We start from the raw sequence: 17,347 nt of genomic DNA, 5'->3' as shown, positions 1-17,347 counted from the left end.
AGAAAAATCTTCCAGTTTTAGCCAATCCTGGGTGTGAACAGTGAATATGATCAGTGTAAATAGTTTGAATCATTCTGAAAAATTATTTTCTTTCACTCTTAGCAGGGTTATGTGAATTATGAGAGTCATCAATATTGTCAGAATTCTTGCTATGATTAAACAATTAAGGTAAAGTATCAAGTCATAAGAGACCTCAACCATAAGAGGAAAGAGTTTTTTAAAAAAAAAATTAACCACTAATTGTAGTATCTACCCCATCAGCATTTGATTTGAGCATCTTCTCCTTTTCCCTATACCTTACCAATCTTAGCAAAGTGAAGATATCATACTGTCTTATCTTTCTTCTGAGGCAGCAGTTCTCAGACTTTTTGATCTAATGGTCCCTCCACCCTCTTAAAAATTATTGAGGACTTCAAAGAGCTTTAGGCTATGTGGATTATATCTGTAAATATTTACTATATCAGAAATTAGAGCTGAAAATTTGTTAAAGTATTGATTTATTTTAAATAAAAATAATAAACCCATTATATATAAATATGAATAGCATATATGTTATGGAAATTAACTATATTTCCAAAACAAAAAAACAGCTAGTGAGATCAGAAAAATTTTGAAAATCTTTTTTATCTGGCTTAATAGAAAACATCTGGATTTTCATATCTACTTCTGCTTTCACTCCACTATGACATGTTGTTTTGGGCGATGTATGTGAAAAAAAATCTGGATATGCAGCTGGAACAGGGAGGAATATTTCAATGGCCTTTTTGTATAATTGTGGATATTCTTCTTTGCTACTACACTAAGAATCGACAAGTGGTTATCTAAAGGTTAGTTATAGTGTGGAATCTAAAACCATTATTGATGAAATTTTCTTACTATGTTACATTTCAATCTGTTGCACTTTGAATGGATATTTTACCATGAATGATTTTGTAATATCATGCATTGGTCATTTAGGGGGAAAAAATTCACTGACCTATTTAGATCTTACAGCTGTTGACACATTTCATTAAACAATACTTTCAAAAACCAAAATTGTTAATATCATCACTGATTTCATCAGAAACCAAAGACACAAGGAAAATACTAGCCAAAGGACTAAAGGACCAAATGAACCAGAGACTCCACCAGCCTGAGACCAGAAGAACTAGATGGTGCCTGGCTACCACCAATGACCACCGTGACAGGGAACACAGCACAAAGTTGTGGAGAGAGCAGAAGAAAAATGTAGAACAGAACTCAAATTCACATAAAAAGAACAGACTTAATGGTCTGACAAAGACTGGAGGAACCCCTAAGACTATGGCCCCTGGATGCTCTGTTAACCCAGAACTGAAACCATTCCTGAATCTCACTCTTCAGACAGAGATTAGACAGGTGTATAAAACAAAAAACAATACACGTGAGGAAAGTGCTTCTTAGTTCTATCAAATATACGAGACCAAATGGGCAGCTCCTGTCCAAAAGCAGGTTGAGAAGGCAGGAAGAGACAGGAACTGGTCGAATGGACCCAGGGAACCCAGGTGGAAAGGGAGAGTGTGCTGTCACATTGTGGGGATTGCAGCCAATGTCACAAAACAATATGTGTATAAATTTTTGAATGAGGAATTAACTTGGGCTGTAAACTTTCACCTAAAGCACAAAAAAAAAAAAAAGGAAGAAAGATATCATCAGAAAAGTCTTAAAGTATTGGGAGCTGTCAAGCTCATGGGGCTTATATGTTTTCCAAAATTCTAATTTACCTGAAAACTCAAACTTTATCATTGGCAACAAAAACTGTCAGTTGTGTTCCTTGAAGTGACAGGCTTACATAGCTCATTTTTGTGACAGTGTCTCCAAGTAACTTAAGTCTGAATAACCGTAGTTTGTCTCTCAGACATTAGTAAATAGTGTTTCATGAAAAGAAAAAAAAAAAGCAGCTAGTTCAGCTCACAACTCAAAAAACTGTACAAGTTCTTTTTCATTGATACAACCATCATAGCTGGATATGCAGGAGAAGTACTTGGTGCATACTTCACGTGTTGTCATATAAAATAATCAAAAGATGTGTACCCAAGTGTCAAGATTTAATAAAATTAATTTTTACTGTTTCATCAAAGATATTCTTAAGTGAAATAGACTTTTTCCCCTGTGAATGTGTGATGGTAAAGAATATAATGACTGGTTTGTTTCCAATGCCTTGATTCAATCTAAGACTCCAGCAGTTTTATCTAGCATGTACACACAAAGACTTGTATATGAAGGTTGATAGGAGCTTTATTCATAATAGCCCAAACCTGGAAACAGTCCAAATGTCCACTAACACGTGAATGGATTGTATGGTAGGTACATCCATTAAATGTAATACTATTCAGTAATAAGAAGGAATGAACTATTGATACACTCAACAACGTGTAAATTTCAAAATCATTATACTTAATGAAAGAAGCCAGACAAAAAACAAGAGTTCATACTGTATTATTCCGTTTATATAAAATTCTAGAAAATGTAAACCAAACTATGGCAACAGAAAACAGAGGATGGAGGTGGAAAGAGGGATAAATTACAAAGCAGACTTTTAGGGTTGATGAAAATGATTATTACCTTGCTTCTGGTAATAGTTTCATGGATGTATATATATATATATATATATATACACACACACACAACATACAGACACATATATATGTCAAAATTTATCAAATTGTACACTATACACCAATACTCAGCTTATTGTATATCAATTTTACCTCAATAGATTTGTTAAAAAAAAAAAGGACTATAGAATATGATGGTTGTTGTGTTAGGTGCAATTAATCAAATACAATCAAAAGAAACCATGGTGAGTGATTAAAAGCCTGAGAGCAGCTACCCCAATAAAAAGTCATGATCCCTTTCTTGTTTCTGGGCCTAAGGCAGTTTTCCAATTCAGAATCCACTGACTGAAAAAAAGGCTGGTTCTCCAAGAGAGAAACCCTACAACACTGTAGAAAGTGTTTATGGTAATGATTCTCCCAGACCTTCCGCATAGGAACCTATGGACATTTACTCAGGTAACAAACAGTACACAGGGGAAAGAGGAATATCAAGGCATTCTGAAGACTGTTGAATGTAGGGTCTCATTTGACATCAATATCTGAGAATCTGAAATATTATCATGGTCCCTTGTTACAGTGGGGGTATGGGTTGTTGTTGTTAGGTGCCGTTGAGTTGGTTCTGACACATTGCGACCCCGTGCACAACAGAACGAAACACTGCCTGGTATGGGGGTATGGGTGCTAAATAATAAATGGGGTCCTGACAAAGATTCCACTCACAGTAGGTCCACTGGTTCCATGACCCATCCAGCGATCATTTCCCCAGTCACTGAACTTTGTCGTTAGCAGAACACTGGTTTCTTAACCCATGGTATAAGAGCTATGGAATTAGGGAAAGCCAAATGGAAGCTCTAAAATTGTCCCTTCCTACCTTGCCTCAGCCAAGAGAGTAAATAAAAAACAATATTGCATCTTGAGACCATAGCAGAGATTAACGTCCTTAATGACCCAAAAGATGCAGGCATTGTGATGCCCATCACATCCAAATTTAATTCACCAGTCTGTTCCCTACAAGAATCAGACGTATCCTGGAGAACGATTCTGGACTACCACATGTGCATAAACTAATTTATCCTTCATAACAACCCCATGAGGTACTTATTAGTATTATTCCCACTTTACAGTTGCACTGAGACATAAGTAAGTTGCCCAAGGCCACACAAGTAATAAGAGGCAGTGCCTAGGCAGGTTGGCATGTGAGTATATACTATTAAGCACATTTTACATTGCCTTTCCATACAGGGCTCTTCTTCAGCTACCAAGTAGCAGATTTCTGGTGTGTGGCCTGTCCAATACACACACATACACATGCACAGAGAAGATCATTTATCTTCCAGATAAAGTGCTCATACAGCTTCCTTTGTGGTTCACACTAGTGCTTAGCAACTCTCTATGGCAAGCCTGAAAGTCTCATACTGTGAAGTTTTATCTAATATCCTTGTTTTGTTCTCAGTTGAAAATAAACAGCATTTAGACATCACAGTCATGCTCCTGGCTCCAGGAGCACACTAGTTCAAATCAGAATCATAAGACCCGGTTTGAGTGAATTCCAGTGGAATCTGAACTTCTGGCTACTGCTACCAAACTAGCTAATCCCTTGGGGGCACCTCTGGATTACAGAACAGCCTATGAAACCACTTCCTGGTACAGAACCAAAGTTCAAGTTCAAACTGCCCTCTTGTGGTGAAATATTGCTGTTTGGTCTCAGAAGCTCCAACCTGCAGCATCAATGCCTTACTGGAGCTTTCTCGCTTCTTCTGGCAACCAGTAGAAAAAAAAAAAAGGCAACCCTAAATAGGTATGATGAGCAGGGACATGATTATGGGCAGTTCACCTTTCTAAATTCTAGTTACTCTTAGACTTTTGAGAAGGAGTACAAGGACAGTGTGGGTCAGTCATAAGGAGGAAGATTAGACAACCTCTCTAGCAATATTGCTGATGGCTCTAATTCAAACACAGGTGAAATAATATAGCTATGCTGTTGGTAGTGCAACAGGTAAGTGCTGAGCTGCTAACCAAAATGTTGGCAGCCTGAACCCACCCAGTGGCTCCATGGGAGAAAGACCAGGAGATCTGTCGTCGTAAAGACTACAGCCTAGAAAACCCTATGGGGCAGTTCTACTCTGTCACGTGGGGTCACCGTGAGTCCAGATCAACTCCACCGCACACAACAACAACAACCTGCTTAAAAACACGCTACTTCATAACTTACGATCGAAAACATGACCTTTAAAAATAGTTTACATTACATATTGAGTTTTATTAATTACCTACCTTCCAGTTCAAGAAAAAGAACATTACCTGAAAAGGGCCTCTGGACATCCAAGCAGCCAACGAACACATGAAAAGATGCTCACGATCATTAGCCATTAGAGAGATACAAATCCAAGCTATAATGGGATAAAATGGCACTGATTTTAATAAAAAAAAAAAAAAAACAGGCAACAATAAATGTTGGTGAGGATGTGGGGAGATTGGAACTCTTACTCACTGCTGGTAGGAATGTAAAATTGTACGAGCACTATGGAAAATGGTATGGTGCTTTCTCAACAAACTAGAAACAGAACCACCCTATGATCCAGCAGTCCCACTCCTAGGTATATATATACTCTAGAGACCGAAACATAATGACACAGACAGACATATGCACACCTGTGTTCACTGCTGCTTTATTCACAATAGCAAATAAACGGAAACAACCAAAGTGCCCATCAACGGATGAATGGATAAGCAAATTGTGGTTCATACATACAATGCAATACTACACAACCATAAAGAACAATGATGAGTCCACAAAACATATTATAACATGGATGGACCTGGAGGGCAAATAATGCTAAGTGAAATAAGTCAAACATATAAGGACAAATATTGTATGATTCCTCTTTTATAAGAAGACAAGAATAGATAAATATAGAGAGACCAATGTTCATTGGTGGTTACCAGGGAGAGGAGTGGGGATGGGGAAAGTCCACTTTATACTGTGAAGACTGGTTATTTTTGGTGATGGGAAAAGTGGCACCGAATGTGGATTCAGTGAGCACAGCACAACCAAAGTAAAAATGAGTGTTTGAACACATATGGATGTGTATAAGCAAAATGGCATATGGGTAGGTACATAGGTGAGAAAAGATAGAAGTATCTATACCAACCAAACCAACCTTTCCCGTCAAGTTGATTCCGACTCAGTGACCCTCTAGTGACCCTATAGGACAGAGTAGAACTGCCCCACAGGGTTTCCAAGGCGCAGCTGGTGGATTTGAACTGCTGACCTTTGGTTAGCAGCCAAGCTCTTAACTTTTGCACCACCAGGGCTCCAGAAGTATCTGTAGGTACATGTAGATACAAATATGTGGGTGCAGGCACATACCATATTTTTACACAAATAATGTGTGCCTTCTGCATTTGCTTGCCAACCGCTCCTTCCCCCTGCGAAGTATTTTCACAAGTGCCACTATGCCAATTTTTTTTACATGTTATTGTAAAAAGATAGCATAGAGCACCGACAAAAATACCTCACAGTGGGAGGCAGCAGTTGGCAAACAAACGTAGAAGGTGCGCATTATTTGCATAAAAATATGGTATATTCATTGAAGGCACAAATATGGATGCTCCTCAGACATAAACAAACATCCTCAAACATTGTTTTTTTGGATTTGAAGGCTTAGGACCACAGACTTATGGGACAACTTAGTCAACTGGCATAACACAGTTCACAAAAATCATGATCTGCATCCTGGTGAAGTAAGTAGCATCTGCGAGCGGCCATCTAAGACACAACTATGGGTATCTACTCACCAGGAGGAAAACAGTAAGAAGGCAACCAAAAGCTCAGAGAACAAGTTTACATGAACCACAATCTCATGTACTCTGAGACCAGAATAACTAGATGGCGCCCAGCTACCACCACTGACTGTTCTGACCAGGGTCACAATGGTTGGTCCTGGATAGAATGGTTGAAAAACATGGAGCAGAGCTCAAATTCTTATTCTTATTATTTTTTTTTTTAATCCAGACAAACTGGAACAGCAGAGAACAGAGGACTCCTTGAGACTGTTGCCCTGAGACACTCTTTAAACCAAAACTGAGTCTATCCCCTGCGATCACCTTTTAGCAAAATACCAGAGTGGCACACAAAATAAAGGATATTACCCATAAGATCGGTGCCCTGCTTAAAATCCATCAGTATGAGACCAGAAGATCAACAATTACTCAAAAGCAAAGACGAGAAGATTAAGGGGAAGGGAAACTAGAGTACTGGAAAGGGAACAAACTAAACACAATTAAAGAGAATGTTAACACATTGTGATAAATGTAACTAATGTCACTGAACAATTTGTGATGAAGTTGTCAAATGAGAACCTAACTTCTTGTGTAAACTTTCACCAAAAACTCAGTATTATTTTTAAAAATAATAAAAGTAAATAAAAAGGGCCTCTGTGCCCTTCCCTCCCTGATAGTATCCACTTCGCCCCCATCAGAGGTCATCATTACTCTGGATTTTGTCTTTAGTATCTCATTGCTTTTGAGTTTTACAAAAATACATTTATAGGCCTGCCTTTACCATTTGTACATGGATCCTCAAAAAGTTGAACATAGAACTACCATATGACCCAGATATTCATTCCATTCTTAGGTATGTACCAAGAGACTTAAAAGCAGTGTCATGAAGACACATGTACACCAATATTCACCACAGCACTTTTCACAATAGCCAAAAAGTGTAACAACCAAAATGTCCATCAACAGATAAATGGATAAACAATATGTATTATATACATACAATGGCATGTTACTCAGCCATGAAGAGAAATAAAGTCCTAATACGTGTCACAAAATGGGTGAACCTCGAAAGCATTATGCTGTGCGAAATTAGTCACAAAAGGACAAATACTGTTTGATCTCACTTATGTGAAATAAGCAATATATAGAAACCAAAAATTATTAGGAATTATAAGGGGTGGAAGGGAGGGGAAAGGGGGAGTTTTTGTTTAGGGGGCTGTGGATTTATGTTAACGGTGGTAGAATAATTTGGAAAAGAATAGTGAGAATGGTTGCACAACTTGAAGAATGTAATCAATGTCACTGAATTATACATGTTGAAATTGTTGATTGGGGTATGTTGGTATATTTTTATCAAAATTTTAAAAATACATAAGACTGACACATAGGAAAAAATAGAGTACATGGAAAGACATATACCACATACACAAATGTGAAAATTTATAAATTAAGCTAGCAAAGTGTTAATAATAAATATGTTCTGTCATCCTGCCTTGAAAAGTGAATGTTCCAAATGACCTAGAAAGCCAAATTCAAATTTATGTGATTACCAATGACTTTGAGCAGTTTTAAAACTTAATTGGCCATTTTGATTTCCTCTACTGTGAAATGATTGGTTAAGTATTTTCTGATTTTTATAATGGACTTTTTCTTATTGATTCATAGGAGGATTTTACATATTCTAAATACTAATTCTTTGTCCAGTTAAAAGTGTTGCAAATACCAGATTGGGCTTGCATTTTCGCTCTCTTTTTGGGGTCTTTTGATGAACAAAAGATCTAAATTTTAATGTAGCTGAATTTATGAATCATTTGAAACAGTGTCTGATACATATTAAGTATTTCTTGTAAGTTTTGTGTTATTTTCTTTTATGATTTGAACATTTTCTATCTTGTTTTAAAAAATTCTTTCCTATCCTGAAGTCATAAAGATATTCTTCTGATAATGGCTTCTTAAAAATGTAGATATTTGCCCTTCACATATAAGTCTTCAATCCAGCTGGTATCGATTTTTCTAAATAATAGCTTTAATGAAATATAATTCACATACCATAAAATTCATCCTATTATACAATTCAGTAGTTTTTAGTATATTCACAGAATTGTACAACCATCACCACTATCTAATTCCAGTGCACTTTCATCTCCCCAAAAAGAAACTCCAAAGGTATTATTTTAATGTATGGCAAATAGTCATCTTACAGTATCCACAGGGGATTGGTTCCAGGACCCCTGCAGATACCCAAATCCGAAGATGCTCAAGTCCCTGATATAAAATGGCATAGTATTTACATATAACGTATTCACATCATCCCATATACTTTAAATTATTTCTAGATTACTTGTAATACCTAATACAATGTAAACACTATGTAAATGGTTGTTATATTGTACTCTTTAGGGAATAATGACAAAACATGAGGTGAACAATGCTCAGACTCTGAGTGCTGGAGGGAGACTGAGGATCTGAAATGATGAGAGGCTACAGCAGGGTATGCTTACACATCTTTTCATTCACACGGATTTAGTGTAGTGCTTGGTGGCTGTAAATTCAAGTTTGGCTTTTTGGAACTTTCTTTTTTTTAGCCCCCGAATATTTTCAATTTCCGGTTGGCTGAAACTGTGGAAGCAGAACCTGAGGATATGGAGGGCCAATAGTATATATATATAACGAATTGTTCCAGCACCATTTGTGTTCTTTTCCCCAGTGATTTGCAAGTCATCTCTGACACAAATCAAATTTTAATTATCTGTGTGGATTTGGTTTTGGTCTCTCTATTCTCTTCCATTGATCTATTTGTCTATCTCTGCGCTAATATGTGCTGTCATAATTACTATTAAAGCAAGCTTGATCACTCTGTTATCCTTCCTCAAGAATACCGTGATGGTTAAGGCTGTGTGTCATCTTGGCTGGGCCATGATTCTGAGTGGTTTGGCAGTTATAATGTAGTTTGGCAGCTATGTAATGATGTAATCACTTTCATAATGAGATCTGATATAATGTAATCACCTCCATGATGAGCTCTCTTATGAGCAGCCAATCAGTTGAAAGGGAGTTTCCTTGGGGGTGTGGCCTGCATCCAATATAGGTGGACTTTCTGGAAAAGCTCATTGGCTTTTGCTTGCTCTGGATCCTGCAGCTGGCTCCTGTTCATCTGACCTCGGTTCTTGGGACTTGAGCTAGCAGCTTCCCTGCCAATCTTGGGTTCACCAGCCCCTGCAGCTACATGAGACAGAAGAAGCCTTCAGCCTGACCCATGGACTTGGGACTTTCTAGCCTCTGCAACTGTGTGAGCCATTTCCTTCCTGACAATCTCTCTCTATAGATATATTTATACATTTCACTGGTTTTGTTTCTCTAGAGAACCTAGCCTAAGACAAATATCTTGATTACTGTTAGCCCTTTGCACTTCCATATAAATTTTAGAAACAATTTATGAAGTTCCACAGAAATGCAAGCTTGTTTAAAATTGTGTTACATCTATACACCAGTTGAGGAAAATGAAGTTGTTTACAATATTAACCCTTCTGTTCCATGAAGATGGTATTACTCTCCATTTATTTAGGTTTTAAAAACGTTTTTTAAGTTTATAATTTTTCACAATTGCTTTGTTGTTTATCCATAGATGTCTTACATATTTATTGTATTTATTCCTTGAAACTTTATTTTTATGCTACTGAAAATGCTATTTTTTAAGTATTTTTTTCTACCATTTGTTGCTGATGTATGTTGCACATTGTTTTCATATCCAACAACCTTCCCCAAATTTATCTGTCTTGATTTTCTCCCTATGTAGTTATATCCTTAAGTAATAAGAACTTTGTTTCTTTTATTCACCTTATAATTTTTATTTCTTTTTAAGCTTAAATGAGTTTATTAGGATCACCAGCACAAAGATGAGTAGATATGATTATAGCTGGCCCCCCATCTTGTTCCCAAGCTTAAAAAGAATGCACTTGACCTTTCCATATGATGTTTGCTATAGTTTTGCAAAGGATCTTTTATATTAAAAAATTCTTTTCTGTTTTCCTTTGCATGAATTGTTTCATAAATGGATGTTGAATTTTCAAATACTTTTGCTGCATCAAGTTGGATGATCACGATTGTGTTTCTAATCTGTTAATGGGGCAAATTACATTATCATATTTAATCAAATCAAAGATTCTATCAGCTATAAAACACACCATTATTTTATGTTCCAGTAAGAAAGGGAGGAAAAAGTTGCCCATTGAATATTCCAATTTATGTGTTTAAGGAAAAAAGAGGCTCTTAGAATTGATAAAAATACAAGGTCTTTTCCTGGAAGATGACAGCATGAGCAGTTCTACGCTCTCATCCCCCCACCTGATCACCAAGGAAAACAACCAGAAATCAGCAGATTCAACTCTGTAAGAACTCTGAAAAGCAACTACAGGTTTGCAACAACTAAGCAAATGCTGATAAAAATACTCATAATTTTGCTACTCAAAGATAACCACTGATAACTTTTCATTTTAGTTCATTCTAGTTTTTTTTGTTCTATAGATACGTATTTCTTAAATGAGAGCAAAATGAACATAGGTTTTTACATTAACACACAGTGTATGTTGTTGTTAGTTGCCATTGCGTTGGCCCCCAACTCATGGCAACCCCATGCACAACGGGATCAGACCATTGTGATCCATAGGGTTTTCTTTGGCGATTTTTAGAAGCAGATTGCCAGGCCTTTCTTCCTAGTCTGGAAGCTCCACTGAAACTTATTCAGTAATATAGCAACACACAAGCCTCCACTAACGGACGAGTGGTAGCAGTGCTTAAGGTGTGTTGGCTGGGAACTGATCCCAGGTCTCCTTCATGGATGGTGAGAATTCTACCACAGAACCACCACACAGCATTTTGGATGTTTTAAATATTTTTCTAATCAATTATTTTCATGTGGTGTTCCTCAGGTTTTTACAGGTGGATGGTAGGAGAATGACTGAGTAGTGCTCTGGACACACACTTCCACCTACTCTGAGCAGTTCTGCTTTTATCTGATTTACATAGGTTTTTTTTTAAAAGATTTTGTTTGAATGAAGGGTTTTCAGCTAAAAAATGTGTGAAAACTTATTTTTTCCAAAATACTGTTTCTAATGACTATAAGTAGTATATCCCAATGTATTCAGCCATTCTTCTATTATTTAACATTTGGATTGTTCCTAATTTTTTCTGTGGCAAATAATGCTACAGTGAACAGCATTTTGAATAAAATGTTGTGACCATCTTTGACAATTTTTGTGCAGTATTTACAATCTTGAATTAATCAGGATGCTGTTTTTTTCTGTGTTCTGAAATAGTGTTGTTGTTTTTCTAAAAAATAGGAATTATCTGTGTCTTTGTGGTTACTAAGTCCTACCAAGAAAACTATCTGCTACTCATGGATTTTTGTTAACACTTTGAATTTCTTCTATGATTTATTTCAGCAAATATTTAACTACCTATTACATGTCAAACCAAAAACCAAAACCAAATCTGTTGCCGTAGAGTTGATTCTGACTCATAGCAACCCTATGTGTCAGGAGCCCTGGTGGTGCAGTGGTTAAGAGCTATGGGGAGCTACGGCTGCTAATCAAAATGTCAGCAGTTCGAATCTACCAGCTACTCCTTGGAAACCTATGGGACAGTTCTACTCTGTCCTATAGAGTCACTAGGAGTTCAGATTGACTCGATGGCAACAGTTTTTTTTAAAATCTGTCAGGCGCTGTTCTAGGTGCTGAGAATACAGTAGAGAAAAAAGGAGATAAAAATCCCCCTAACACCCATCCAGAGCAGGGAGATAGACAATAAGAAAATAGGTAACGATGTGATACTTAAAAAAAAAAAAAGAAGAAGAAGAAGGGAAAGGGATATGGAGAACAGGATGATGAGTTGCACTCTTAGGTCAGGAATGGTATCTGTGAGATTACATTTGAGTAAAGATCTGAAAGAGATCCAAGGAAGTAGATCACAGGGAGATCAGGAGACAAGCATTCCAAGTAGAGAGAACATCCAGGACAAAGAGATAAGTGTGCCTACTATATTCAACTGTAGGTGGAGAACTGCGAACTAAAGGCAAAATAGAAGATGAGAGCAGCAAAGTAACAAGGTGCCAGATTACACAGGACCTTATAGGCCATTTTAAGAACTTAACTATTACACTGAATGAAATGAATAGCCATTTGAGTGTTTTAAGCAGAAGATCATTGAACTACTCTGTTAACAGTCCAGTTCTAAGGCTTTAGTCCTATGATCTCTATACTGAGACCTGCCATTGATCAAACTGAGTTGAAGATCAAGGTCTTTGAAGTTCAAGGTGTACTATGCTGGAATAAAAACTGGCCTAATGAAGGGGTAGTGGTTTTCACATAGGCAGCTAATTCCTAAGAGGCATCAGCTTTCAAAGGTCTCTCCATGAGCTTCTCCTTCGTATTCACACTTTGGTGGCCATATATGCACAGTTTCACATACTTTATTACAGGCTCCCACTTGTCCATCCACGCCATTGCTTTAGGATTTTGCAGTTAGTGAGCGTTTTACCGATCCTCTGACTTTCTCCTTCCAGTCTTTAACTTCTCCAGCTCCTTACACACTTTGTGTAAACTCTAATTCCCGTATCACATCTCTGATTCTTGTAATATTTGTTGTAACTGTTTTTTCACAGCTAAGCTCTCACTGATAGTTCTGGTACCAGAAGTGGTAGCAGGGACACAGAACTTTTTAAGGATGAGAAACTGGGATTCTCTGACTATAAAAAAGGTATTAATATCCCAATTAGTGTGATAAATGGAGCAATGATAGCCCATGGTAAAATTTACTTATCACTTGTAATCACTTGTTCCGTTAGCTAATATCTAGATCCAAGGGCGACTTGCATTAAATGAGAAGTGCCAAAACGTCGTTGGTATAAAGAGAATGATATTCTAAGACTCAAGGGGATAGAAAGGCTGGAGTGAATTTATTATGTATGACCTATTCACCCAAACCCTGTATTCGCTGAAAGGGTTCAGAGGACATTCTCTTCATTGAGGCTTTTAAACAAAATCATCAGTGAGAGGAGTAATACTATCTTTGAAAGACTCTGTCATGGCTGTACCTGCAAGTTAGGAATGGTAGTAATAGACACTCCCATTAAAATTGGCCCTTTAAATTCAATGGAGATGATGGGAGATGAAGTGGCAGGAGACAAGTGGAATGACTTAACCTCCAGACACAAAGTGAGTTTGGCTACCATAATGGACAGCAGGGCCAGAGCAGTAATCAAAATGGTTTCTCCTACAGAAATCTTTGGTGCTGATTTATTGATCATGGTGTCCCTAGAAATGAAATCGAGAACCAGGCTTCTAAAATCTTGATTTATATAACAAAACCACAAAACAATAAGATGCCTGACTTTAATCACCACAACAGAGTCACAGCCCCTTATCCAATTTCTAGACTGAAGGCAGGTTACAGAATCAAAGACCCTCCAGGGAAGAAGCTGAGTTCCCGTGACAAAAGACCCTGCTAGACTGCCAAAACGATACACAGATCTTTTTCCTAGCCTTATCCAAAGGGATCTGCAGTCATTTATTGGGGTGACTGTATATTAGGGAAAGTGAAATACTTATTTTGGGGGATTTCTGGACAGTAGCTCTAACTGACACTAATTCCTGGGGACCTAAAAAGCCCCTGTGATTTCCCAGTCAGAATAGAGGCTTAGAATGATCAAGTTTGTTAGGGAATTTTGGCTCAGGTTCATCGCCTAGTGAGTGGAGTGGTTCCCTGAACCACTTCATGGTTACTGTAGGTCTAGTGAATAAAAAGTCCAACTTTAATCACAGTAAAGTCACAGCCCCTTGCCCAATTTCTAGATTTTATACGACATATACACAGATTTAATATAACATATATATTTATATGGCAACAATCATAGCCCCAGTCAGAGATGGTCCCAAAGGATAAGGGTGAAGGGACATCATCCCAGTGCAGAGCTTCAAGTGGTATTTTTGGTTGTCTATTTTGGACTCATCTGTCAGTTTGTCATACTGTGGTGGCTTGTGTGTTGCTGTGATGCTGGAAGCTATGCTACCAGTATTTCAAATACCAGGAAGGTCACCCATGATGGACAGATTTCAGTGGAGGTTCCAGACGAAGACATATTAGAAAGAAGGGCCTGGTGATCTACTTCTGAAAGAATTGACCAGTGAAAACCTTAAGAATAACAGCAGAACATTGTCTGATATAGTGCTGGAAAATGAGCCCCTCAGGTTAGAAGGCACTCGAAAGGTGACTGGGGAAGAGCTGCCTCCTCAAAGTAGAGTCGACCTTAATGACCTGGATGGAGTAAAGCCTTCAGGACTTCATTTGCTGATGTGGCACAATGCAAAATGAGAAGAAATAGCTGCCAACATCCATTAATAATCAGAACATGTACAAAGTATGAATCTAGAAAATTTGCAAGTTACCAAAAATGAAATGGAACACTTGAAGATGGGTATCATAGACATTAGTGAAATGGGCTGATACTGGACATTTTGAATAGGAAAATCATATGGTCTACTATGCTGGGAATGACAAATTGAAGAGGAATGGCATCATGTTCATCATCGAAAAGAACATTTCAAGATCTATTCTGAGGTACAATGCTGTCAGTGATAGGATAATACCCATATACCTACAAGGAAGACCAATTAATATGACTATTATTCAAATTTACACATCAACCACTAAGGCCAAAGACTAAGAAATTGAAGATTTTTACCAACTTCTGTAGTCTGAAATTGATCAAACATGGAATCAAGATGCATTGATAATTACTGATGATTGGAATGTGAAAGTTGCAAACAAAGAAGGATCAGTAGTTGGAAAATAAGGCCTTGGTGACAGAAACGCCAGTGATCGCATGATAGAATTTTGCAAGACCAACAACTTATTCATTGGAAATACCTTTTTCAACAACATAAACAGTGACTATACATGTGGACCTCGCCATACGCAATACACAGGAATCAAATTGACTACCTCTGTGGAAAGAGATGATGGAGAAGCTCAATATCATCAGCCGGAACAAGCCAGGGACAAGCCAGGGACCCACTGCAGAAAAGACTATCAATTGCTCTTATGCAAGTTCAAGTTGAAGCTAAACAAAATTAAAACAAGTCCATGAGACCCAAGGTACAACCTCGAGTACATCCCGACTAAATTTAGAGACCATCTCAATAATAGATTTCACACACTGAACACTAATGACTGAAGACCAGATGGATTGTGGGATGACATCAAGGACATCATACATGAAGAAAGCAAAAGTTCATTAAAAAGACAGGAAAGAAAGAAAAGGCCAAAATGGAAGTCAGAAGAGACTGAAACTTCCTCTTGAACATAAAAAGCGAAGGGAAGAAATGATGACGAGCTGAACAGAAGATTTCAAAGGGCAGCTCAAGAAGACACAGTAATGCATTATAACGAAATTTGCAAAGATCAGGAGTTAAAAAACCAAAAGGGAAGAACATGCTTGGCATTTCTCAAGCTAAAAGAACTGAAGAAAAAGATTCAAGCCTCAAGCTGCAATATGGAAGGATTCTATGGGCAAAAAACTGAAAGATGCACGAAGCATCAAAAGAAGATGGAAGGAATACAGAGTCTCTGTAACAAAAAGAATTGGTCGATGTTCAACCATTTCAGGAGGTAGCATACAATCAAGAGCTGATGGTACTGAAGGAAGAAGTCCAAGCTGCACTGAAGGAACTGGTGAAAAACAAGGCTCCAGGAAGTGATGGAATACCGACTGAGATGTTTCAACAAACGGATGCAACACTGGAGGTGCTCACTCGTTGTCATGGATTGAATTATGTCCCCCCAAAAATGTGTGTGTCAGTTTGGCTGGGCCATGATTCCTGGTATTGTGTGATTTTCCTGTATGTTGTAAGTCCTGCCTCTATGATGTTAATGAGGGAAGATGGGTGGCAGTTGTGTTGGTAAGGCAGGACTCAGTCTACAGGATTGGATTGTGTCCTGAGGCAATCTCTTGAGAAACAAAAGAGAAGTGAGCAGAGACAGGGAGAACTCATACCACCAAGAAAGCAGTACCAGGAGCAGAGTGCATCCTTTGGACTGGGGGGGTCCCTGCACGGAGAAGCTCCTAGTCCAGGGGAACACTGATGAGAAGGCCAATAGACAGAAAGCCTTCTCCTAGAGCTGACACCCTGAATTAGGACTTTTAACCTACTTCACTCTGAAGAAATAAATTTCTCTTTGTTAAAGCCATCTACTTGTTGTATTTCTGTTGTAGCAGCACTAGATGACTAAGACATTCGTCTATGCCAAGAAATTTGGAAGACAGCTACCTAGCCAACCGACTGGAAGAGATCCATATTTGTGCCCATTCCAAAGAAAGGTGATCCAACAGAATACAGAAATTATCGAACAATATCATTAATATCACACGCAAGTAAAACTTTGCTGAAGATAATTAAAAAAGGTTGCAGCAGTACATCAACAGGGAACTGACAGAAATTCAAGCCAGATTCAGAAGAGGACACGGAACAAGGGATTATCACTGCTGATGTCAGATGGATCCTGGCTGAAAGCAGAGAATACCAGAAAGATGTTTACCTGTGTTTACTGACTATGCAAAGGCATTCGACTGTGTGGGTCACAACAAATTATGGATAACATTGCAAAGAACAGGAATTCCAGAACACTTAATTGTGCTCATGAGGAACCTGTGCATAGACAAAGAGGCAGTTGTTCGAACAGAACAAGGGGATACGAGTGGTTTAAAATTAGGAAAGGTGTGCATCAGGGTTGTATCTTTCACCGCCCTTATTCAATCTGTATGCTGAGCAAATAGTCCGAGAAGCTGGACTATATGAAGAAGAATGGGCCATCAGGATTGGAGGATTTATTTACAGCCTGTGTTATGCAGATGACACAACCTTGCTTGCTGAAAGTGAAGAGGACTTGAAGCACTTACTGATGAAGATCAAAGACCACAGCCTTCAGTATGGATT

This window comes from Trichechus manatus, unplaced genomic scaffold (genome assembly GCF_000243295.1).
Source record: "Trichechus manatus latirostris isolate Lorelei unplaced genomic scaffold, TriManLat1.0 scaffold00112, whole genome shotgun sequence".
NCBI lineage: Eukaryota > Metazoa > Chordata > Mammalia > Sirenia > Trichechidae > Trichechus > Trichechus manatus.
The sequence above is the reverse complement of the archived record's forward strand: the minus strand, read 5'-3'. Positions refer to the sequence as shown.